The sequence below is a fragment of the Euprymna scolopes genome, chromosome 19 (genome assembly GCF_053919585.1).
Source record: "Euprymna scolopes isolate OS-2025 chromosome 19, ASM5391958v1, whole genome shotgun sequence".
In the NCBI taxonomy this organism is placed as follows: domain Eukaryota; kingdom Metazoa; phylum Mollusca; class Cephalopoda; order Sepiida; family Sepiolidae; genus Euprymna; species Euprymna scolopes.
In genome coordinates, this window is record NC_136500.1 from 121,628,480 (window position 1) to 121,653,566 (window position 25,087).

General features: G+C 32.2%; 1 long non-coding RNA gene across 1 annotated transcript; it reads right to left on the minus strand.

Annotated features, from left to right (window-relative positions):
* Positions 1 to 601: 601 nt before the first annotated feature.
* Positions 602 to 18,706, minus strand: LOC145239931 (uncharacterized). Its single transcript, XR_013862420.1, has 2 exons — positions 18,059 to 18,706; positions 602 to 3,712 (listed from the first exon to the last, which is right to left on the minus strand). It is a non-coding gene; the product is annotated as an uncharacterized LOC145239931 (long non-coding RNA).
* Positions 18,707 to 25,087: the final 6,381 nt, after the last annotated feature.

Consider the following 25,087-nt stretch of genomic DNA (forward strand, 5'->3'; position numbering starts at 1 on the left):
TCAATTTTGGAAAAATAACAAAAAATATATGTAACTAAAATAATTTTATTATTAATCAACCGAAAATAACTGAAGATCAAATTGAAAAATGAATAAAACAAAAGTTTAAAAATTGTAAAAACGTTTTAAATATTTACTAGGACTGTCATGGCGATATCTCAATATATTTGTTGAATGAAAAGCAAAATGACATAGCATTACAATGTTTTTGCTGTGTCAAAATTTGGAAGCCTGTCTTTTTAAGCATTTGTGATACTGAAATCGATCCAAATGGGTCTTTTAAACTTCAGGCATTAATACTGGATCTAGCAGTTCAGTCTTTTTTTTAATTGTAATATATTCAATATCTACTTGATTTCTTTTTTTTTAATTTAATGATACCAGAGATTCACTCGCTATCTCATTCATTGCAACCGATCGAGCTTTTTAAATTTCTTACTGCGTCTTTAAGCGCAATATTTCAAATATTTCTTGCACTTGGTCCACCTGCTATATTTGCCTGATAGTTTTTTTTTAATTTTTTACTCTGTCTGCATTTCCAGATGGATAACTAAACTTTATTATCTAGAACAAGACTATGCAATGCTTTGCAAGAACGTCATTTTTGTCTAATTTCAGAAAATGTAATGTTCACATAGTGTGCCAAAATATAGTATTTATCTATAGTTTGCTATTTTACACAAAATTCTATTTAGAAGATCTGGAATAATGACAAAGGGTGAAAGAATATATCTTTCCGTCTTTTTATTACTCAAGTCATAAGAAATCATGTGATTCCCCTTAGGAGTAAATATTTGATTTAATTATGATTTGCATATATATATATTAAGTATTGACATTGTCTTTTTTATATCTGCTGCCTGATTTTCGCAACAGCTTAGTTTTCCCATGAGTATTCCGTAGTATTTCCATATATTTTTATTAGTCTGTTTTTTCTTATAATAAACACTATAATGTTTATATATGTCGTATTTAAACCATTCTTTAATTCTTCCTATTATTTTATATTTTCCTCTAGTCTTTGGAATAGTTTCCTCAATCATAGATGCGTTTTTATATGTATCATTAAACGACAAAAGAGTAATAAAGAGAGTTGTATGTTCAGTCCGTTAAGTCCAAAGTAGTTTAGCAGCGGTTTGGTTTCCACCAGTTTTGCAAATAGCAAACAGGGTCTTGAACAGAAGCATGTGTTCTATCCCAACCATCATCAATAGACTTAAGGTAATCTCGTCAGCATCAGGATAACCAAACTTTTTGCGAATAACTTTGCATCTACATCTACCCTATGTGACTAAGGCTGCCAACCTTCAGATTTCCTCCTGTATCAGAAAGCACACAATGCGACATACAAATATCTGAGCATGATGTTGCCAAGCTAATCAACCCCCTTGATTCCAGTTAAGCACCTGGCACTGACGGCATTCCAATTATAGTGCTGAAGAAAACTTTGACCAGAACTAGCTCTCATATTTACAAAACTGTTTCAGTGTTGTCTTTAGGAAAATTGCTTCCAACACCCTGGAAAATCTCATCAGTATACCCAGTATTTAAGGAATCAGGTGATCGCCTATCTCCCTCTCAGTACAGACCAATAACCTTCCTGTGCGTCATAAGTTGCTGGAATCTTTGTTTAATAGAGAAGTAGTAACTCACCTCAGCAAAAATAACCTTCTTAATGACATGAAATATGGTTTCCGTTTTGCTAGATCTAGAGCACATGTGTTTACAGTCATATCTCACAGGATTAGCGAATCTCTCACTCGAGACTTCCTTTCTAGAGCAATTGCTCTTGACATATCAAATTTTTGACAGGGTATTAAATAAAGGTCTATTCAGAAGATATCCAACTATGGTATAGCTGGGAATGTCTTTTCAGTTATTAAATCATTTCTCTCTGATAGGGTCATAAAAGTAGTGGTGGGTGGGCAGAAATCAAAAGCTCACATTATTAATGGTGTAGTCCTTCAGGGGTCCGTCCTGGGTTCAACTCTCTTCCTGATCTACATCAAGGATTTTCCAAGATCATTCGTAGACATCTATGGCAACACATCAAAGGCTGTAAGTGACCAAGTTCTCTCTAATTCTCTCACTCGTTTTATCTTGAGAACCTGGTACAATGGGGACAGAGGTGGTTATTTAAATGCACCTAAAACCAAGAAAATGAGAGCAAACATATTTACATACTGTGCAAGAAAATGTCTTTTCCCTGGTGTGAGTACTCATATGGGTCAGTAACTTTGATTTTTCAGAACAAGAATATGCACACACCTCACAAGAATATGCCTTTTGCGTTTTTAAAAAATATATTTAAGTTAGTTTTAAGAGGTCAAGTGGCCCCCTCGGCGAGGTAACAATTGAGTTCATTAGACCTTAGACACTCGAGGACAGTGTCTAGTAGGCATTCAAGTTTTTTTTCCAGTGTGAGTTTGCATATGTATCACTAACGTTGACTTTTGAATACAGGAATATCCACACACTTCACAAGAATGTGGCTTTTCCCCAGTGTGAGTTCTCATATGCCTGACTAAATTTGATTTTGAAGAACAAGAATATTCGCACATTTCACAAGAATGCAACTTTTCCCCAGTGTGAGTTCTTATATGTGTCACTAACCTTGTTTTTTGAGAACAAAAATATCCACACACTTGACAAGAATATGGCTTTTCACCCGTGTGAGTTCTAATATGTGTCACTAACGTTGATTTTCGAGAACAAGAATATGGACACACATCACAAAAATATGGCTTTTCACCCGTATGAGTTCGCATATGTCTAACTAACGTTGACTTTTCAGAACAAGTATATCCACAAACTTCACAATAATATGGCTTTTCCCCAGTATGGGTTCTCATATGTTTCACTAAATTTGATTTCTTAGAAGAATATCCACACACCTCACAAGATTGTAGCTTTCTCTCAATGCGTACCTGCATGTTTCACTTAAATTTATTTTTGAACAAGAGTTACATAGTTATTAATAAGATGGCATTTTATCCTTACATTTCATGTTCTAATACAGAGATGTTGATGCAGATTTTATTTTATACTAAAAGAAAATTAAGTATATGGCATTTATCTGGTGTTATTTGTGTAAGAGTTATTTTAATGCAATAGTTTCCCGTGATAAAATTCTTTTCACACTTTCCTACAATTTATAATTCAAACTAATTATATGCTTTTACTTATTTGAGCACAGGTATAATTAGATATTTTGTCTACGAATGTGTTTAAGAGATCTTTGTTGTCATCCACATAAGGAAAAATGTTAATAGAATAATATTTATAACAAATGTCTTATAGTTATTCAAGTTTGCATATGAATATCTAAATTGTATTTTGTGAATATGCAGATATTTTACAAGAATATGGATTTTCCAGTCTTTCAAATATTTACATACTTTACAAGAAGTTTTGTTCCCCATATGTTTCAATATCACTCATATTTATAATGAGAATAGTTTCTTTTTCAAAGTCACATATTTCACCCGAATGTGTTTTTCTCCAGTTTGTGATATTATCTGTTAATACATTTGGATTGATTTTAACAATAAACATATATTTCAAATATGTTAATTTTATGTTCATGAAGTCTTACTTATTAAAACTATTTGCAGTGACTTCTCAGAAAATCGGTGTATACCAAAAAATAATTTGTCGCTGCTGTCTTCTGTTAGGAAACCATTTACTGCATAATTCCTCATGAATTCAACACCTGAAAAAATAAATGACATTTCCTTTCTTAGTATTTACATTCACATATAGCCATAGTCATAATGACTTGAATATTAAGATTGAAAGACGCCATAATGCGAGTCATTTTGCTCTCTGAGAAATGGATACCAGATGAGACACTGATTAAAAAACATTTTTCACAGAGTTTGAAATAATAAAATCGATTACCAGAAATAAACAAAAATGGTAACAAATGATGTCCTGGTTGTTGAACTCTGATGCAAGAATCAAACGTCAACATGAACTAAGAAAAACATAATAAATAATGAAAACAAATAAAAAGTTGCACACAGAAAATCACCCAATAACTTAATTAAAAACAAATGGGTTTAAATGAAAAGACGATTTGGTTAATCTTTACAATCTTACTTACTTTCTTCTAATAATTTAATAAACAAAATATATTGTAAACATTTTTCAATCGTAATATTCAAATTCATGTAAGATATTTTTAAAAAATGCCGTTTTTTTGTAGTTGATTTTATAAAAATAAATGTTTTTAAATTTCATTTTAGATTCAGAACATTTTTCATTACTCATTCATTTTATTTTCCCTCCTCTTTTAAATACAAATAAGCTTCCATCATTAATAATAAGGTTATTAGCTAAAAAAAAAACAATTCTGAGAATAAGTGTTCTTGCTAAATCATACTATCATCTAACAATTTAATTAAGAAAAGGGACTTTTTGTCAGTTAGACAAAAAAGAAAATGTTAAATGAATATATACTTAATAAATGTTACGAAACGCATGATGAGTTACTCTTCTACCTACTTGGATGAGCTATTTGTGGATTTTGAAACATTTATTTGATAAAAACAATGCTTAGTCTTACATTTAAACAAGAAACACATGGCTGACATGAGAAGGTTATTTAAGGAGTGCTGATAATTGCTCCGAGTCGAAAATTTAAAAAAATACTGCTAGAACCCCCATCCAATAAATGCCACGGTTACTCTTTTATGACCACCGATATTTTTATGGGATCTTTTGTTTTCAAAATTGTTAGATGACGGTATGGTACTTCTGCAGTTTAAATTCCGTTTTCCGTGAATCTCGCTAGACAATGCCTAGAAAATGGCAAAAACCGCTGGATTATACGCTAGTTAGCAGACGGGAAAAGATTGGAAGAAAAAAGAAAGGCAAGAATTTCATTGCACTTCAAAGAAAAAGAAAAGAGCAGAGTATCATTGCACTTGAACATCAAGTCTTTAATCTTTTGACAAGGAAGGAAAATGAACAATTCCAGGCTGGAATTTATTTGTAAGTCTCCCGAAACGGTCCTCACATTTTGTCAGAAAGACCGGCTGCTGGTAACAGAAAGGAGATGCACAAAATGTCATCGAAATGTAGCTTAAAACAATGAAATACAACCAATGGCTTCTGTTGGACGTGCAGTAATGACCAGTGCAGACACTGGACCTCCTTGCGCCATGGCATGTTTTTCCAGAGGTCACATCTCTGGCTACCTATAATTATAAGATTAAAATATTTGTGGGCGTATGAAATGGCTACAAACAAAAGCCTATAGAGTGCAATATCGGGTTAGAAATATCAACTGGAAAACCTCCTTGAAGGATATTTGCAAAGAATATTTTTTCAGCAGATCTAAGGTCCAGGCCACACGGTGGAAGTTAATGAGTCAGTCTTTAATAAATGGAAACATAATGTTAGTAGGGTCGACAAACTGCTCTGGGTCTTTGGAGGATACGACCCTGCTAAGAAAAATGTTTGTGTCACAGTCTCAGACTGTAAATCAGAAACCCTTCTTCTGATAATTAAGAAATGCCTGTTGTCAGAGACCACGATAGTGTCCAACTGCTGGAAAGTATACTGCAAAGTAAGATCCAAAGGTACAAACATCTAACAGTTAACCATAGCCTTAATTTCATGGATCCTACGAATAGAGTTACCACAAACCATGTAGGGAGGATGTGAAGACGGCCAATGAAATAAAAGAGTGTGGAACCAACTGCGACAGTTATTTGATTGAATTTATGTGGAGACAAGTTCAGAAAGAATCCTTTATCATAAATCATATAGCAGAAAGCTACTCGGTTCAGGAACTTCCTCCTATATTCTCTGACAACGAGACTACTTTTTCTGCCGTTTACTGCTTTTCTTCAACTGACAGAAAATACTATAACTAAGGAAATAATCTATCCTCAAGCAACCACAAGTTTCTCCTCAAAAGTGTAAGCCTAAGCCTAACCAACAATATAAAAAATACTAAATACCAAACTTAAAAGGCATAAAAAAACTATTTCCAGGAAAAAAAAAGTTTTTTACTGAAAATGTAAACTTCCCTTTGGATATAAAAAAAAATTTCGAAAATGCCAAAAAAGTACACATTTTCATTAAAAGGAGTTTAACGTAAAAAAAATAATATATATCCCCCAAATAAAATTTGTTCTTTGTACTTTAAAACAAAACAAATACGTTTCTATTAATTCAAAGAAAAACAAAAACTTTCATATACAAACAAAACAAAAAATATTACTATACAAATTATGACAGGTGCGTAAATTTAATGAGGTCAAATATCACGCGATTGGGGAATGAAATCACGCACTTAACTTTGGCTCCAAGCCAGTTTCTGCATATTTGCCCAAGATGTTGGGAAAAACCAGCTCCCCATAAAAAGGGGAGTGTCCAACTGAATAGCAATTGTCTGATATGACGAGTATTGTACTCATTGATCAAAGCTCATTGCTTTCTGGACGTCCCTGGCACGAGTGCCAGGGAGCTGCCTTTGCTACAGATTCAGTTTTGCTTATATACGGAAAAGCTAAAAACTTGTCAGTAAATACTTAAAAATAAATATTTTAGAATTTAAAATGGGGAATCAATTTTGAATATAAAATTTTAGCATAAAAGTATCACTGATTTCCAGGCCGGCAGTTTCTAACAGAATAACGTTTTAAAACCAAATGGCAAATCATTTGTAATCCTTAGGTTGACAGTTCAAATCAGACTCACTGCATTTCAATTTTCTGTTCAAGTTATATTTTATGTACAATATAGGTGATTCTTTATTGGCATAAGTGAGGGGAAGTAATTCATACTAATTCAAACAAAACTTTCATTAAAAAAATAAACAGAAAAAATCAGTTGACAATTTTTTAGGCAAATCGTTTTTAAAGATTTCTGGGTAGGGGTTAGAGTAAATGTCTTGATAACTATTCTGTACTTTTACCTTAAAAATAAATAGAATATGTTATAAAATACTTTCACCTTAATAATAAATAATAGATATTATAAAATACTTTCACCTTAATAATAAATAAAATATGTTATAAAAATACTTTCATCTTAATAATAAATAAAAGATGTTATAAAAATATCATAGTTGGCTTAAATTTTAATATTCAAATTCAATTTAATAAACAAAGGCATTTTGGGTGTGTAAACAAAATAAACGAAAAATTGGTAAAAAAATATATAAATAAATTATACAAAAGACAAATAAGCTTACTCTTCTACATACCTGTGTTAGCTTTTGTGTTTTAACTTATTTTAAAGCGTTTATGTTATAATTTTCTTGCGATAACTTTCTTATTAAAGTGACTTTCCTTTTATTTATATACCTTTTCTCACGCAACCGTGCTGTTTGCTTTTTCTTCATTTTATTATTAAAATACTTTCTTTTTTATTATTTCAATAATATGCATTCCTGGACTGTTGCCATATTTGTCGTTGTAAAATTCAGTTGAATAAAGCCATCTGAAACGGTTTTTCTTCTTTTTTTTTACATGGGTGTCACCACTTATCAAGGCCCAGAGGCCACTCAAGGATAAGGGTTAATAGGTATACATTAGTCATTGTGATTTTAGCATAGTAAACAGTGGGAATTTTGTAACTTGGATTACTTAGGGGGACGATTCAATTAGAACTTGTTCACATTGGACTTTTTCTTTTTTTTTTTCATAGGTATCGACACATTATCAAGGCCAAGAGGCCACTCAATGATAAGGGTTAAAGAGTGTACAGTAGAAATCTTCTTGCGCCTTCATTACACTGCAATTTACTTATAATAAAAAAGTGTCAAGTCTCATGTTAGTAACAAAAGACCAAGCAGGGAATAATGACCCTGGCCGTATTCATTGATAAAAGGACAGATTTCGGGTGACACCAGTTTAACCTTTACCTTGGTAAGTTAGAACGGATTTTTAAGATAAAAACTTATTTACACAGCTTTAATTAATCTTTGCATAATTATATTTATTTATAAATATAATAAATTATTATTATTATTATTATTATTATTATTATTATTATTATTATTATAATACTTAATAATAAAAATAATAATAACTTCTTTCTATTTATAAAAAAACTTTTTAATGTAAATAACAAAAGAAACGTATTTAAACAAAATTTATATTAAATGGGTGTTTTTCTAAATGCGTTTTTTTTTAAATATATTTACAGAACTTTTTTAATAAAACTAATAATAATTACACAAAAATAAATAAATAAATAAATAAAAAGAATGAGCTTTATTAATTACAAAACATTGACTGAGAATTTCGGATGCTACTTGTATTGTGGAGAAGTAAGCAAATGGCAAGCTTTTTTTAAAATAAAAATAAAAGTTATAAAGATTTGTATCTTCTGATACTACATTTCATCTTTATAAAAATAAAAGTTATAAAAAGACATGTAAATCAAATAATATATTTTTAAATCTCGATTGCTTATACTTGTGATTTTATTATGCATAAAATTGTCTCGGTCTAGAAGGATTTCTCCTTCACTGACCACCTACATACATTGCACTTTCAATAAATATTGAATTGTATAAAAAAGGCACACAGAAAACACACACACACACACACACAGACTATACATAAAATCAATCCTGGTTGCAAAACATTTGCAAAAATTCGAACAAGTCAGTTATTTTATATTTGTTTCTTCCATTAAAAAGGTTGTTTTAAATAATTTTATTTAAAAGTTTTAAAAAATATGTATTTTTTAATAAAGAGAAGAGATCAGCATCCGAAATTCTCAGTTATAAGATCGGTTTTTAATGTTTTGTGATTAATATAACTCATTTTTTTATTTAGTTATTTCTTTATTTTTATCATAATTATAATTATTCTTACTTTTATTAAAAAGTTCTGTAAATATATTTTTAAAAAAGCACTCAGAAAGACACCCATTTATTTAAATATATTTAGTTTAAATACGTTCGTTTTGTTACTTAAATTTAAATGTTTTGTGTAAACAGAAAGAATTTTTTTAATCCTTAAGAGTTTTGTAAATTTATATTTTTTCTTTTAAATCTGAAAAAGTTTTGTAAATATATATTTTAAAAAGTCTTGCTCGCAAATATTCGACTATGTCTGCAATTTGACGTGTTTATAAACAACCACCGGCAATATCAAGGTCAAACAACCGGTGTTTCTTGAAATGTTCGCCAATCTTCTTCTGCTACAGGGTATCCAATCTTTACTTGGTCGCAGAAACCTAATCAAAGGTATAAACACATGGGAAGTATCACTAGCAAGATACTCAGGACCGTTCATAGGGTGGACCAAAGAACTGAGACACATCGACCAGAAGACCAGGAAACTCATGACCATGTACAATACACTACACACAAAGTGATGTTGACCGACTCTACATGAAAAAGAAGGGAAAGAGGACTAGTTTGTATAGAAGACTGTGCATGACTAGCAGTGTCAGAAGTCGCCATTAAAAATGCGTGATAAAAACTTAAATAATTAGACTTACTATCTTTTGAAGCTTATAACTACTTGAAAAATGTAATTTAAAACCTAATGTTTTTCAATAAAAGGAGCAAAGACTAAATTTTTTATTGTTAAGAATTTATCCATATTTATATTCCATGTACTTTTTAAAGAAAAGATTTTTTAAGCAAGGATTCAAAAGTACTGCGATTTTTAAATTGTCATATCAGATGGTCACAGAGCGGGTGTATCTCCCTTTCTTACAGTTGAGAACTACAGTGGCCTATAAGCGCCATAGTTAATCTACCTTTTCTATTTCTGACATGTGTTTGCTGTCAACAAAAGTTAGTCAATATTGGTCTCTGTACTTGAAAAATGATCATATTCACTCATAAGTAAGTTTACTTTTATAAACAAACCCCTCGACAAATTTTCCATTTTTTTTATTCTCTTAAACAAATATATGAGTTTTTGATTTTAAATATTTTATTTCTTCTTTATGAAATAAATTTTTTAATATCTAAAATAAAACAACATTGAATGAAACAGATAAAAATGTTGTAGGTGTTCAATTTTTTCAGGACAATATTTTTAAAATGTGAGGTTTCACTTAAAAAAAACTCAACGTGGTTTAAAAAAAAAGGTTTTAATCTTTTGACTTTACAGGTAAATTTGCACAAAACTATTATTTTTTTTTAAATTAGATTATTTTATTTATTGATATTTTATCTTCAATTTGTGACATATAAATCTCAGGTGAGAAAATTAATTATTTTCATTTTAAAAGACATTTCAAAATGGGGTGAACTAAAAAAACGTTTGTCTAGAATATTATATATTGAAAAAAGTATAAAGTTTCACATTTAACCTGCAAATATCGTAAAAATTGAACAAATAGAATAATTTTGATAGATTTTCAAATTGAAAAAATTGAAAAACTTTTACTCGTAAAATTCAATTCATTTCATTATGTAGAAAAATGGCTGCATGCGTTCGCATGCACTTTACAAACATTTTTAAAAAAAAATCATATGTCAATTATTTTTAAAAAAAACTTTAATAGTTTATTTTGGAAGTATATTCCATAAAGAAATTAAATAATCCACTTTAAAAAGAGAACTTACGAGTTTTTAAAAATATTTTATTCAATTTTTTTTTAGGGGTGTCAAAAATTCCCAAAAAATTCTGACACACCTAGTGCGTGACACAAAAATGAGTTAGAAAAATGCATAACAAAAAACACGGAAAGGATAATCAATGGCAGAAAGAGACACTGAAAAAAATCAACAAAACAGAAAACAGAGAGATTAACGGAATGGAAGATTCATAAGAATGACAAAAGATGAAAATAATGAAAACACTTGGACATACATGCGAAAAGGACACATAAGTCGAGAAACTGAATCCCTAGTAACCGCAGATCAAGATCATTTGATAAGAACCAACCACATCAAAGAAAAGATCGACAAAACACAAGAAAACAGCAAATGCATACTCTGTGGATAAAGAGACGAAACGATAAATCATATAGTAAGTGACTGCAGCAAGCTGGCCCCAAAGGAATACAAGAAAAGACCAAGTGGGGAGGGCGGTGCACTGGGAATTATGAAAACAACTGCATCTCAAACGCACAGACAAGTGGTACAAACATAAGCCAGCAACAGTACTTGAAAACGAAAATCACAAAATCCTATGGGACATGGACATACAAACTGATAAACCCATCCAAGCAAGAAGACTGGATGTCGTAATAATTAACAAGAAAGAAAAATCCTTTTAGATCATAGAATTTGATGTTCCAGCCGACCACAGGATGAATATCAAAGAAAAAGAGGAAAAAGAGCAAATACACAGAGCTAGCCAGAGAGCTGAAAGGGATATGGAAGATGAAGAAAATAAAAATAATACCTATAATAGTAAGAGCTCAAGGAACAATCCCGAAAAACTTTGAAAAAGAATGGGAGAAATTGGAATCAAAGGAAAGACTGAAAAAGTACAACGAACAACAATAATGAAAACCTTGAATGTGGAAACTAATAAACATGAACAACAAGCACGGGTCAGACAAACTGCTGCAGATACGAAACATGAAGTGCTACATGGAACCAAGAACACTGAAGCTGCACACCTATAAGTTCTCCACCTCCCCCTGATCATACCACTGCCCCCTCCCCCAAAAAGTGAGACCGAATAGCCAAGTAGAGTCAAGGAGGAAAGAAAAGGCGAAGAGAGCACTGACCAGACCTCCACTGTATGTGCGAAGAGAACTGGAACCTAGGGGAAGCTTATTGCAACTCAAATTCTAGTAAAGACCAATGACTGCTGCCAACAAGAAATCAATGGCAAGCAGCTGTTGCGATAATGCAAATTTATTTGCAAATGTTATCGAAAGATGTGGAGAGTACTGTAACATATGAGGAGACGTTTTGTCACTCAGCTTCCAGGGAGCATCTTAGGCTGTATTCAATGAGATCTTTCATGACCTGTGTTAAAGGCCCTATGGAGGTACTGATAATAATAATAATAATAATAATAATAATAATAATAATAATAATAATAATAATAATAATAATAAATAGCTATATTATTTATTCACGACCAAAATTGATTGTTTTATAGAGAGTGCGTTTATTTAAAAATTTTATTTAAACTGTTTAAACCAAAATCGGGATTGATATTTTCCTTACTTTACATTGTCCGATTCTACTTGCTCTGACCCAATTAGTTGTATCGTTATTTCTAAAACAATGGACAATGATCTACATTCCTATCATCGTATCTAAAGTGCAATGTGTATTATTTTAAACTTTTGATTACTGGCTTTGATTTCTAGCTTTTTCCTTTAATATTATTTTCAATCCTATTTACTTTGTTTCTCTAATTGTCACATTCCGGTCCTGAATATGACTTTAAACTATATCCGATCGTGAGGCTCCAGCTTGTGGGCTTTGGGGAGTGTGGAGCCAAATATATTCTAGCATTTCAAATGTAAAGGTATTTTTTCAGATTAGGTCCACCTCCACAATTTTCTTTTAAATGACGACTTGTAAAGGTTTTCGATTATGCTGAATACGAATATCGCATTGAAATTTTGCAGAAATTAGTAGTTCTCGAGATATAAAAAGTTGTATTATGCATTGCGTTCTTCGGCGGCCATTTTTGTTATGCGCGAGCAAGCGCGCGCCATAAACAAATCTACTGAGACTGCCGTCTACCGGAAACACATTTCTGGGATTGCCCCTCCCCCTACCACGTACCAGAAAAATCCACTGTTCTGAAATAATCCCCCCCACCACCACAAAAAAAAAAATGGTGCCCGCAAAACTGGGGAAAAATCTAAAATATTTTTTGAAAACAAATAAATTTAATGACTTTTAAGGGGGTTCTTTTTCTAGTTATGAAGTTCTACTTTTCTGAAACTGAGAATACCCCCCTCTCCCTGTTAAGTATGTGTTACTAAATAATATTCCAGTTTCGCAAGAAAATAAAAATTAAAAAAAGATAAATAAATAAAAGGGTTCAACTGGCAAATAAGTAACAAACAAGAACAATTTTTGAGTTAAAACAACATTGAATTTTTATTAAAAAAAACCTTGTTTGTGTGTGTGTTTTTTTTTCGAATAAATAAATAATTTAAATGAAATATTGAAGTAATAAATTCAATTAAAAAATGTTGAAATTAAAGCAACATTGGATTTTTGTGAAATTGAACTGTTTTTTTTTGTTTTTTTTATTTGTTTTTCAAAGCAACATTGGATATTTATGAAATTGAACTGTTTTGTGGGTTTTTTTCCCCCAACAAATAATTTAAATGAAATATTGAAAATATAAATTTAATAAAATTTTGGAATTAAAGCAACATTGGATTTTTTATAAAATAGAACTTTTTTTTTTCCAAACAAATAAATAATTTAAACGAAAATCAACACTGAAAAGCGCCATGCGTTACTTTACTGCTCATGGTTCTCTGAACCATGTGTATACATTTTGGAAGCGTGACTGAAAAACTTGTGTAGTAACTTCGACTTATCACTTTCACTTCTGATAAAGAGGTATCTAGCCAAGTATTGATTCATATATTGTGATCGAATGCCAGGCCTTTTCACCCACTCTTTTGGGGCCTGTCAAAGCTCTTTTTGGACTTTCTTTCGATGCTCCCAAAAAGCCAAATTTGACTAAGTGTTCTACCTCGGTTGTATTTGCTTCTCACGATTAAGGTTTCGTCAATTTCAACTTCAATATCTTGGCCTCCTATTGGGTCTTGATTTTGCAGCCAGTTATTGCAAACTTCAGAGCAGAAAGATCTCCAGTAAACAGCGGAACAGCTAGAGATGTCAAGATTTTCCATGACAGTTTTGTGATCCAACAGCTTACTCAAAAAATGGTTAACAAAAAAGATAATCTTCCAGCACTCCATGCGTGTTTGGTCCAGAAAAGTTCCTTTCGCATCGCTTATAGTGAAGCCGCAGTATTTTCTTTTTTTTCTATATGGCTCTATACAATAATTGGTGCATCACCATAAACATTTATCCTCCCTATACAAACATGGTTGAGTACATTTAGGGCATGTTACACTTTTTGGTAACACACCATGTTGTCGGAGGAAATTTCTACTCTTTGCTTCTTGTAACATGAACCCATAAATTGTAAGAAAGTACTTGTTACAGTACATGTCACAAGTTTTTGTGGTAGAACTCATTGTCAGCTATTATTTTTATGAAAGAAAAAACAATTAAATTCTTATGATAAAATGTGCAAAAAATTCTTATGATAAAAAATGTGCAAAACATGAACTTTTTATGATAAATTATGTGCAAAAAATGTCCTGCGATTTTTTTGAAGTGAACAAAAAAAAAATGAAATTCTTATAAAAAGAAAATGTGAAAAAGTGTTAGTGGTGTTCTGTATAAAGCGATGTAACTGTTCAGGCCAAAAAATCTTTGGGGTGTGAATTTGGTTTACGCGGGCTTTATGCATGCATGCGTGCGTAAACTATCGTAGCGTCCAATTGGTTGACAATCAAATCTCCAATCTTTTTTTGATCTATGTGTACAGTAGGCACCGCCAAAAATGGCCGCAAAATCAAGTTGTTGTTGTTTTTTAAAACGAAATTACATTTATCAAAATCCATTATTTCTGAGTAACTTTTTTTTTCCAGAAAGATAAAACCCTGAATTTTATCATATAGTAAACAGAATAATGTAAAACTTTTTCTACTATTTTTAATTAAATTTTAAATGTTAAATTTTCCCAAAAAGTTAACAATTGACATCTTTTGTCTTGCACAAAAAACGTACATAAATATTTAAAAAAAAAAGAAGGTTTTTGAAATAATTAATTTATTTATTTATTGTCTAACTAAGATTTAGGATGATTTTCTAAGAGAATATGCAAAAATATTATAATATAAGTACCTGGATTTCAAATAATTCCACTTATTCATATAGGTAACCGTTATTTCGCGTCAATCTAGACTCTAGATCGACACTGTTTACGTTTGGGTTTGATAAGAAGCAAACTATGGAAGACCAGAAAGGCCAAAAAAACTTATTTTTCAGTGACAAAAATTTCAATGTATTATTAAGCTGAGGCTGGCCAGTACTAGATGGGTGACCATTTGTATGAGTTTGGTTTTTAATGTGTATGTGTGTGGGGGCCAGGCTCTCCAAAATGGGGGTGGGGGCAATTTAAAGCAGAATAAAGAAAATTATTTCAGCGCGTTTGGTCCACCGTAGTCAAAAAGCGGCAAACGTTTTCAAACGGGATAGAAAAAAAATGATGCTATTTTTAACACAAAGGGCACAATATTTATCGAATTTTTTTTTTGTATCGATTCTTCAAAGCATGCCCTGTTTAATAATGGTCATGCATTATTCGGCTCGCTAAAAAAAAATTGTTAATTTATTTATCAAAGATTTTAAAATGGCTTTTTTCGTATAAATATTAAAAAAAGTTTTTTTTTTGTTTTGCTTAACTTAAATTAATTATTTTACTTAATATATTCACCAAATTTCACAGTTCAAAACTCAAAAGCGGGATAATTAAACACAATCGAAGTTCTGATATTCAGACGTCAAAATAAGGTATGCAAACAATTTTTTTTTTTAATCTATAATTCTGTCCCTTACAACAACACAATATGTTGTGTTCAGTTTCAGATGATTATTTTAAGCATATTTGTTCCCACTTCAAAACAAGAGGGGTTTTGTAAGCAAATATATATATATATATATATATATATATATATATATATATATATATATATCGTTTATTAAAAATAAGTACACTGTTATAAAGTTCATTCTTCTCTTAATAATCGCTAAAAATTTCGTATTGATCGGATAATTACCTGATTTTTGGTAGATTTTTAAAAAGACGGTCCGTCAAAAAGTACTGACCTGCCCCCTCCCCCCAGTTTTGGCGGTGCCTAGTGTACAGTAATACAAACCCGTTCTTTTTCATAAAAATCCAATGTTGCTTTAATTCCAACATTTTTTAATTGAATTTATAACTTCAATATTTTATTTAAATTATTTATTTATTAAAAACACACACACACACACACACACACACACAAACAGAAGTTTGTTTTTTTTAATAAAAATTCAATGTTGTTTTAACTCAAAAATTGTTCTTGTTTGTTACTTATTTGCCAGTTGAATCCTTTTATCTATTTATCTTTTTTTTAATTTTTATTTTCTTGCGAAACTGAAATATTATTTAGTAACACATACTTAACAGGGAAAGGGAGATATTCTCAGTTTCAGAAAAGTAGAACTTCATAACTAGAAAAAGAACCCCCTTAAAAGTCATTAAATTTATTCGTTTTCAAAAAAAATTTTAGTTCCCCCCCCCCCCCCCCCGTTGTGCGGGCATCATTTTTTTTTTTTTTTTTGTGGTGGTGGTGAGGGGATTATTTCTTTCGGAACAGTGGATTTTTCCGCTACGTGGTAGGGGGAGGGGCAATCCCAGAAATGTGTTTCCGGTAGACGGCAGTCTCAGTAGATTTGTTTATGGCGCTCGCGCTCGCGCGTAATAAAAATGGCCGCCGAATAACACAATGCATTATATAACTTTTTATATCTTGAGAACTACTTATTTCTTCAAAATTTCAATGCGATATTCGTATTAAGCATAGTCAAAAATCTCTCCAAGTCGTCATTTAAAAGAAAATTGTGGAGGTGGAGTCCACCTCAGGTGGACCTAATCTGAAAATTTACCAATGTAAATTAATACAGAATAACCCGACCTCACAAATTGAAAGTTCCATTATGGTATCTTACTTATAAGGTAAAGATAAAATGGTGGAATCATACTCTATCAAGGTTAGGTTGATGTAAGGAGAATTCGTATCTTTTTGGAATGAATATCACATATAAAATTGTCTCCGGCATTGAATTGTTTACAAGTAAAAAAAAAAAAAAAAAAAAGAAGTCAATCCGTATTTATTTTATATATAAATGTTTAGGGGAACTTTTTCTTATTTCTCACATTTTTTGTGCGTTTCTTTGTTTATAAAGTCATTCAGCGAGCGGACTAGACGTCAGACAAATATGAACTGTTTTTTTTTTTTTTTTTTTTTTTTTTTTTTTAAACGGAGATGTTAGTATTTTTTTAACATCAAACAGAAAATAAAACTGTTATAAACAAAATTTTTACGGTTTTTAAATATATTTAGGAACTGTATTTGTCCAATAACATGTTCATGAACTAATTTTTTATCAAACGTAATTGTAATCAGAAATCATAAGTTTTACTTTAATAATAAATAATGTAATAATAACAATCTAAATGACACATTGAATAATATAATTTTAGGGGATTTTTTTTTTTTTTGTTAATCATATTTTTTTTACGTCTTTTATAAATCAATATTTTTATTAGATTAAAAAAATATTAAATGGATTTTGGGTTTGTATTACTGTACACATAGATTCGAAAAAGTTGTCAAAAAACAAATATATAACAAATAAATATTATCCAAGGCAAGATAAGTTACTTTTCTACCAAACTGGATACATTTTTTTTTTGTTTTTATTCAATGTAACATGTTTGTTTATTCAGCTCGAAAAACATGCAGTGTTTACCGATGTATTGGAAAATTCAAAATGGCGCCCGACACTCTCTTTAACATGGTAAGTTCGGGAAAAGGTGTTATAAATAATAAACTAGACAAAATACTATTAAAAAAGCACCGAATATATGTCAACTTATGTCACGGTAACATATAATGAGCGATTTTCTAACAGTATTTTGTCGAGTTTATTATTTATAACATCTTTTCCTGAACTTACCGTGTTAAAGACAGTGTCGGGCGCCATTTTAAATTTTCAAATACATCTTTAAACACTGTATGCTTTTCGAGCTGAATAAACATGTTACATTGAATAAAAACACAAAAAATATATCCAATTTGGTAGAAAAGCTACTTATCTTGCCTTTGATAAAAAAATCCATGGGTTTGTATTACTGTACACATAGATTCGAAAAGTTGTCAAAAAAACAAATATATAACGAATAAATGTATTCGTTATATATATGTTTTTTTGACAACTTTTCGAATCTATGTGTACAGTAATACAAACCCATGGATTTTTTAAAGGTGTAAAAAAAGAAGAAAAATAACTTACCGTTCATTCCAGGAATTCAATACGGGGGGGGGGATGAATTCGCTTGTTTGTTTGTTTTTCTTTGTTTTTTTCTTTGTTTTTGTTTCTGTGTTCAAAACGGAAAATTTGTTTTGTTTGTTATGATTTCTTTAGTAAATTGATACAACTTTTGCTTTGTGTGTGCAGTTCATTAAGAAATAAAATATATGAAAATATAAAAGAATCAAATTTAAAAGATGACAAACGATTTAAACGTGAAATTAATTAAAAAGAAAATCAACTGCTAAAGAACAATGAAATTAGGTCATCGTAACACGGTGTAATCATTATTTCGTTACTCGTGTAAAAATGTCCGTTCATTAGTTAAATATGCTGTTATATATAAAACAAGAATACGATAACTGAGTAAGTTAAACATATATTTATTTACCACAAATCAGATGAGGTATTGTTTGACTCATTTCCCGGCATCCTTAATAGTCACAATAAAGTCTTGTCGGGTTGTAAGGTCGTCTAGAGGCGAGAGCACGGCTCGTGACGAGCCGTCTGCTCGTCTGTTAAGACGTGGTTGTTTCGATGATGCGGGGTATAGGCGTGGCTCGTCTGATCGTAACGTTGTGAAGATGACGCCTGGTACAGTAAATACGGAATAACCACAAAAGCACACAAATAAATACCGTTCACTTGTGAATAGAGAATCTCGTAGCGGCTACGATTTTCCGGTCGGCAATATGCTCCACTTTTTCATTTTTTTTTTTCTCTCTCTCTTTTTTTCCGGAAGTATGGTCGGACTGTCCCGCAGATGTTCAAAAATCCCCTTTTCTCCGCACTCGAGATGACAACAACTTCCGTTTCTCGCATCAGGGCAAGATCTCATCTTGTAACAGTACCGAATTGTTTTTCTATCAAGTTTAGATTTTATTGGCAGATTTGCCGTTTAGTTGTACAAATTTTCTTAGAACTAACTGCACGCCTGTTCCGTCTGTTCCGTCTGCCTGCTTCCCACCGGACTACAACTTGGATGTCTTCAAGTCCAATGTTAACAAATTCCTAATGAACCGCCCTCTTAAGTAAACACTTCATCAAATCTCCACACTAACGTAATGTACTTGCAATAACCCTTATCCCTGATTTAATGACAACTAAATTCTCCCGGCTAAGTGTGTATTATAGATGTAAATTATACCGACCGGATGTTTTGTACATTATTCAATACGACACCAAAACAAACCTCTGACTTATAACAATAACAAATACGTCTCACACACAAAACCCTACTTCATATTTTAAACAACTGTCACTTCTACACCCACAGCCTTGATTAAAACACACCGTAACACAACTGATATTCCATAAAATTTATGAACCATCTCCTCATATGTGCGGCGTTTACATCTTGCCATTAGTCACTAGGGTTTTTTTCTGTTTCAATAAGAAGAATTGAAAACTTTCGAAATCTTTCTCATAGTAATGTTCGTGAAACTTCAAGTTGGTCACAAAAATTACTTGTTAAATTCAATCAAATCTATACTTTTTTAACATAAATGGCACGAAAACATGAATGAACTTTCCTGATATAAAAAAAAGCATAGCAATATTTCAAGTCACTTATAATTTCTGCAGAGAGATAACTTCCAACTGCTACTGGAGCCATCAAAATTCTTTAATCTTTGGAAATCTACCAAACAGAAACTTTTGTATCTTTTTTTCTTGTGCAAAATTTCCATTAAATGAAAACCTCATAGAAACTGTTAAGTGAAAACCTCATAGAAACCGTTAAGTGAAAACCTCATAGAAACCGTTAAGTGAAAACCTCATAGAAACCGTTAAGTGAAAACCTCATAGAAACCATTAAGTGAAAACCTCATAGAAACCGTTAAGTGAAAACTTCATAGAAACCGTTAAGTGAAAACCTCATAGAAACCGTTAAGTGAAAACCTCATAGAAACCGTTAAGTGAAAACTTCATAGAAACCGTTAAGTGAAAACCTCATAGAAACCGTTAAGTGAAAACTTCATAGAAACCGTTAAGTGAAAACCTCATAGAAACCGTTAAGTGAAAACCTCATAGAAACCGTTAAGTGAAAACCTCATAGAAACCATTAAGTGAAAACCTCATAGAAACCGTTAAGTGAAAACTTCATAGAAACCGTTAAGTGAAAACCTCATAGAAACCGTTAAGTGAAAACCTCATAGAAACCGTTAAGTGAAAAGTTCATAGAAACCGTTAAGTGAAAACCTCATAGAAACCGTTAAGTGAAAAGTTCATAGAAACCGTTAAGTGAAAACCTCATAGAAACCGTTAAGTGAAAACTTCATAGAAACCGTTCAGTGAAAACCTCATAGAAACCGTTAAGTGAAAACCTCATAGAAACCGTTAAGTGAAAACTTCATAGAAATTGTTAAGTGAAAACCTCATAGAAACCGTTAAGTGAAAACCTCATAGAAATCGTTAAGTGAAAACCTCATAGAAACCGTTAAGTGAAAACCTCATAGAAACCGTTAAGTGAAAACCTCATAGAAACCGTTAAGTGAAAACTTCATAGAAACCGTTAAGTGAAAACCTTATAGAAACCGTTAAGTGAAAACTTCATAGAAACCGTTCAGTGAAAACCTCATAGAAACCGTTAAGTGAAAACCTCATAGAAACCGTTAAGTGAAAACTTAATAGAAATTGTTAAGTGAAAACCTCATAGAAACCGTTAAGTGAAAACCTCATAGAAATCGTTAAGTGAAAACCTCATAGAAACCGTTAAGTGAAAACCTCATAGAAATCGTTAAGTGAAAACCTCATAGAAACCGTTAAGTGAAAACCTCATAGAAACCGTTAAGTGAAAACCTCATAGAAACCGTTAAGTGAAAACCTCATAGAAACCATTAAGTGAAAACCTCATAGAAACCGTTAAGTGAAAACTTCATAGAAACCGTTAAGTGAAAACCTCATAGAAACCGTTAAGTGAAAACCTCATAGAAACCGTTAAGTGAAAAGTTCATAGAAACCGTTAAGTGAAAACCTCATAGAAACCGTTAAGTGAAAACCTCATAGAAACCGTTCAGTGAAAACCTCATAGAAACCGTTAAGTGAAAACCTCATAGAAACCGTTAAGTGAAAACTTCATAGAAATTGTTAAGTGAAAACCTCATAGAAACCGTTAAGTGAAAACCTCATAGAAATCGTTAAGTGAAAACCTCATAGAAACCGTTAAGTGAAAACCTCATAGAAACCGTTAAGTGAAAACCTCATAGAAACCGTTAAGTGAAAACCTCATAGAAACCGTTAAGTGAAAACTTCATAGAAACCGTTAAGTGAAAACCTCATAGAAACCGTTAACTGAAAACCTCATAGAAACCGTTAAGTGAAAACTTCATAGAAACCGTTAAGTGAAAACCTCATAGAAACCATTAAGTGAAAACCTCATAGAAACCGTTAAGTGAAAACCTTATAGAAACCGTTAAGTGAAAACTTCATAGAAACCGTTCAGTGAAAACCTCATAGAAACCGTTAAGTGAAAACCTCATAGAAACCGTTAAGTGAAAACTTCATAGAAATTGTTAAGTGAAAACCTCATAGAAACCGTTAAGTGAAAACCTCATAGAAATCGTTAAGTGAAAACCTCATAGAAACCGTTAAGTGAAAACTTCATAGCAGGCTATTTCATTTATTAAAATTCCTACTTATACTATTTTAAATAGGTTTTTTTCTGATTTTATGACAACTTAATTCTCCCTACTAAGTGTGCAGTGGGTTTAGGGACGTCATATAATGGAGACGCATAACAGAGAATGAGACAGCGTTTGTATAATAGCGACGAAAACGATGATGACAATTATTTATTGAGTTCATATTCATAGAGATGTAAAAGAACATACACGGAGAAGGGAATTCATTATTGAGGAAAAGGACAGACGGTTAAGATTTTGAAAGGGTGTTTCATATAATGTTCATTAACAAAGATGATTGACAAAAGCACATTGCCTTTTGATGGATGACAAACGAAGACAAAGGCTTATTTATTACATGAAGATATTTTTTCCAGCTGTATGAGATGATGATCGGGTATTCGAGGCCTTGCAGAATTACATTGTCTCCCTTTGAGGTTCACTTCCAAAAGGGGCTCGGCTAACTCAACTCTCTTGACTCCCTGTCAACAAACTCTTCTGACTGACTTTGTCGGAATTTATCCTGCTTCCAGATAAATTCGATGCTAAAGTAACTAAGCTGAAAAAAAAAAGCATGAAACAAAAGAGGGGGAGGGGGTAAAGAATAAAATATAAATGTCTTGTTTTGAAACGAAGAAGAAATTTTATTTACAATAAGTTGCAAATTTTTCCCTTTGCGGGCATTAAACTTAAAACGCCAATGTAACTTAAAATGAAAAAGTAACATGTAAAGAAAAAATAACAACACTGCTGGTTCTTATAAAGAAGTTGTGCGTATCCATTACGAATACAACAAGAATATACAAAATAGTAGTATCTCCCATTCATTCTCGCATATGAAGTTAATTTCAGGAGCATACTCACAACTGAAAGCCTGTTAGGCAATTGGCCTTTTTCTTTTTTTTGTTTAAAGTTCCTTGAGAATTTTCCTTCCCTGCGTGAAAACCGTAGACACACGTATTACAGGACCAAGACCTCGTCGCTTGTCCGGATAGGAAATTCCATAATACCTTGTCACGTAAAAGGCATTTTCTTTAAATTCCACTCCTTGTAAAATAATAATAAAATATATACGTGCAGGACAGCAGCCACGTAGTTAATTTCCAGAAGCCAGTCTCGTCACAGCCGGGTGTTAATTTCTTGCCGGGTTTACTTCTTTCAAGGAGGGCTCTTCAAAATTCCATCTTCAGCGCCGGGCAAAGAACACGTTCTCTCTCCTCGACAGCAGAATTTCAAAAAAGGGTGAAATACGCGCTGAGCTCGTGACGTCATCACAGGGCTAGCATTTCTCTTTTCTCCAAATTGAAGGGAGTTTCGTACAAACCGAAAATATACAAAACTAAAAAGCATAATGGATACAAAACACAAAAATCATATATAAGAACCAGATAAACAATAATAAATGTAAACAGGGGGGATGCACCATTATTGGTACAAAAAAATTCCAACAACTTCTCTCCCTGACTGACTTTAACTTAACTGAATATATTGTAATCTATCTTTCTTTGTAACGTCAAAACGTGCTCAGACATGTGATTGTCTCCTCACGTGGAGTTACATACTCACATATCTCCAACACGCTTTTGGCAACACAAGGAAAACTCCTTACTTTACATTGTCCGATTCTACTTGATCTGACCCAATTAGTTGTATCGTTATTTCTAAAACAATGGACAATGATCTACATTCCTATCATCGTATCTAAAGTGCAATGTGTATTATTTTTAACTTTTGATTACTGGGTTCAATTCTAGCTTTTTCCTTTAATATTATTTTCAATCCTATTTACTTTGTTTCTCTAATTGTCCCATTCTGGTCCTGAATATGACCTTAAAATATATCCGATCGTGAGGCCCTAGCTTGTGGGCTTTGGGGAGTGTAGGTCCACCCTTTAATTGCCATTGCCCGCAGGCCTACTCTAACCGGAGTGGTAGTACCTATAAGGGTCCCAATTATGGGTTAAATAGAAAGCGACTTGAAAAAAAAACAAAAAACAAATATATTCTAGCATTTCAAATCTAAATTAACACAGAATAACCCGACCTCGCAAATTGAAAGTTCCATCATGGTATCTTACTTATAAGGTAAAGCTAAAATGGTCGAATCATTCTCTATCAAGGTTAGATAAAGCCTAAAAATATTTACGCATAAATATGGGAGGGGAGACTATTTTAAAATATCTTCCTAAACTTGAAATGGAGTACCGGACATATTAAGCTAGAATGCTCGAACATTCTCCATTGAGGTAGTTAAAGCCAAAAAAAACAAAAAACAAATAAAAGCATTGTTGAATTAAAAGAAATAAAAAAAATATAATAAAAAAATACAGAACCCAAGATACCACCCCACTCCAACACCAACACTTCCTTTAAGTATCCGGCATAAAATTCAGTTAGGTCAGCTAGTTCTTTCCTCTTCTTCGATATGGACTCGAGACAGCAGGGTCAAACACTTTCAAAATCTAAGTTAAGCAATTTCCTATTTATAATTTTGAAACCCACTTGTCTTAATATCGCAAAAATTTGTGTATTGCAGACATTATTTTTATTTATTTATTTTTTCAGCTTTGACTAAATCTCTGAACACTTAAACTGTACTTATCTTTTTTTTTAAATGGAGAGTGGATAATACATGCGGATGCATTATCGGCAGCTCCAGTAACTCTCGTTCCTCCGTTTTTGTCCCTCAGTCCTCATTTCCAATGAGTGATTTTTCTGACAAAGCGTGAAGAAAAAGCTGCTTTACAGGTCGGTAGTACTTTGTGAACAGTAGCCTGAGATGTCGGAAATTTTTTCTGTTTCTATGTCTATCCTTGTGGTCATATCACTAGTAAGGGTGCTGGAGGTAAACGCTTTCATCTGGGCTGACGTTACCTGCCTGATAGTCAGGGACCCGAACCTTGGGTTAACTACTAAGGAGGCTGTCCTATCAGCAGGTGCAAAGTACTGGGGCTGCTGTATTGCCATTGGGTGAATGGATTCTGGACCATGCAGTAGTTTCTGGTGCGGCCTCTCAATGCCATACTAGTGGGTAATTGTTACGGCTTTACATTATCATGTGCTACAAAAAAAAACATTTCCTGTCTTTTTCTCTCTTACTTTCTCTCTCTGTCCTACTCTAACCAAGTCTGTCGACCTGTTCCACAAATCCCATCACCAACATGAAATATCTCAAAAAACAAAACAAAGCACAATAAACCTAGAACCCCATCCTCCAATGTAGATCCCTACTACCATGTCTCCTTCTCTAACATCAGGGGTCTATGTTCCAACCTTCCAGAGGTTGAAACCCAATTACAGGAGACAAAACCGGACTTACTCTTTTTAAGCGAAACTGGCATAGGGCCGACCACTTCCCTAGATGGGCTCATAATAAAAGGATACTCTAACTT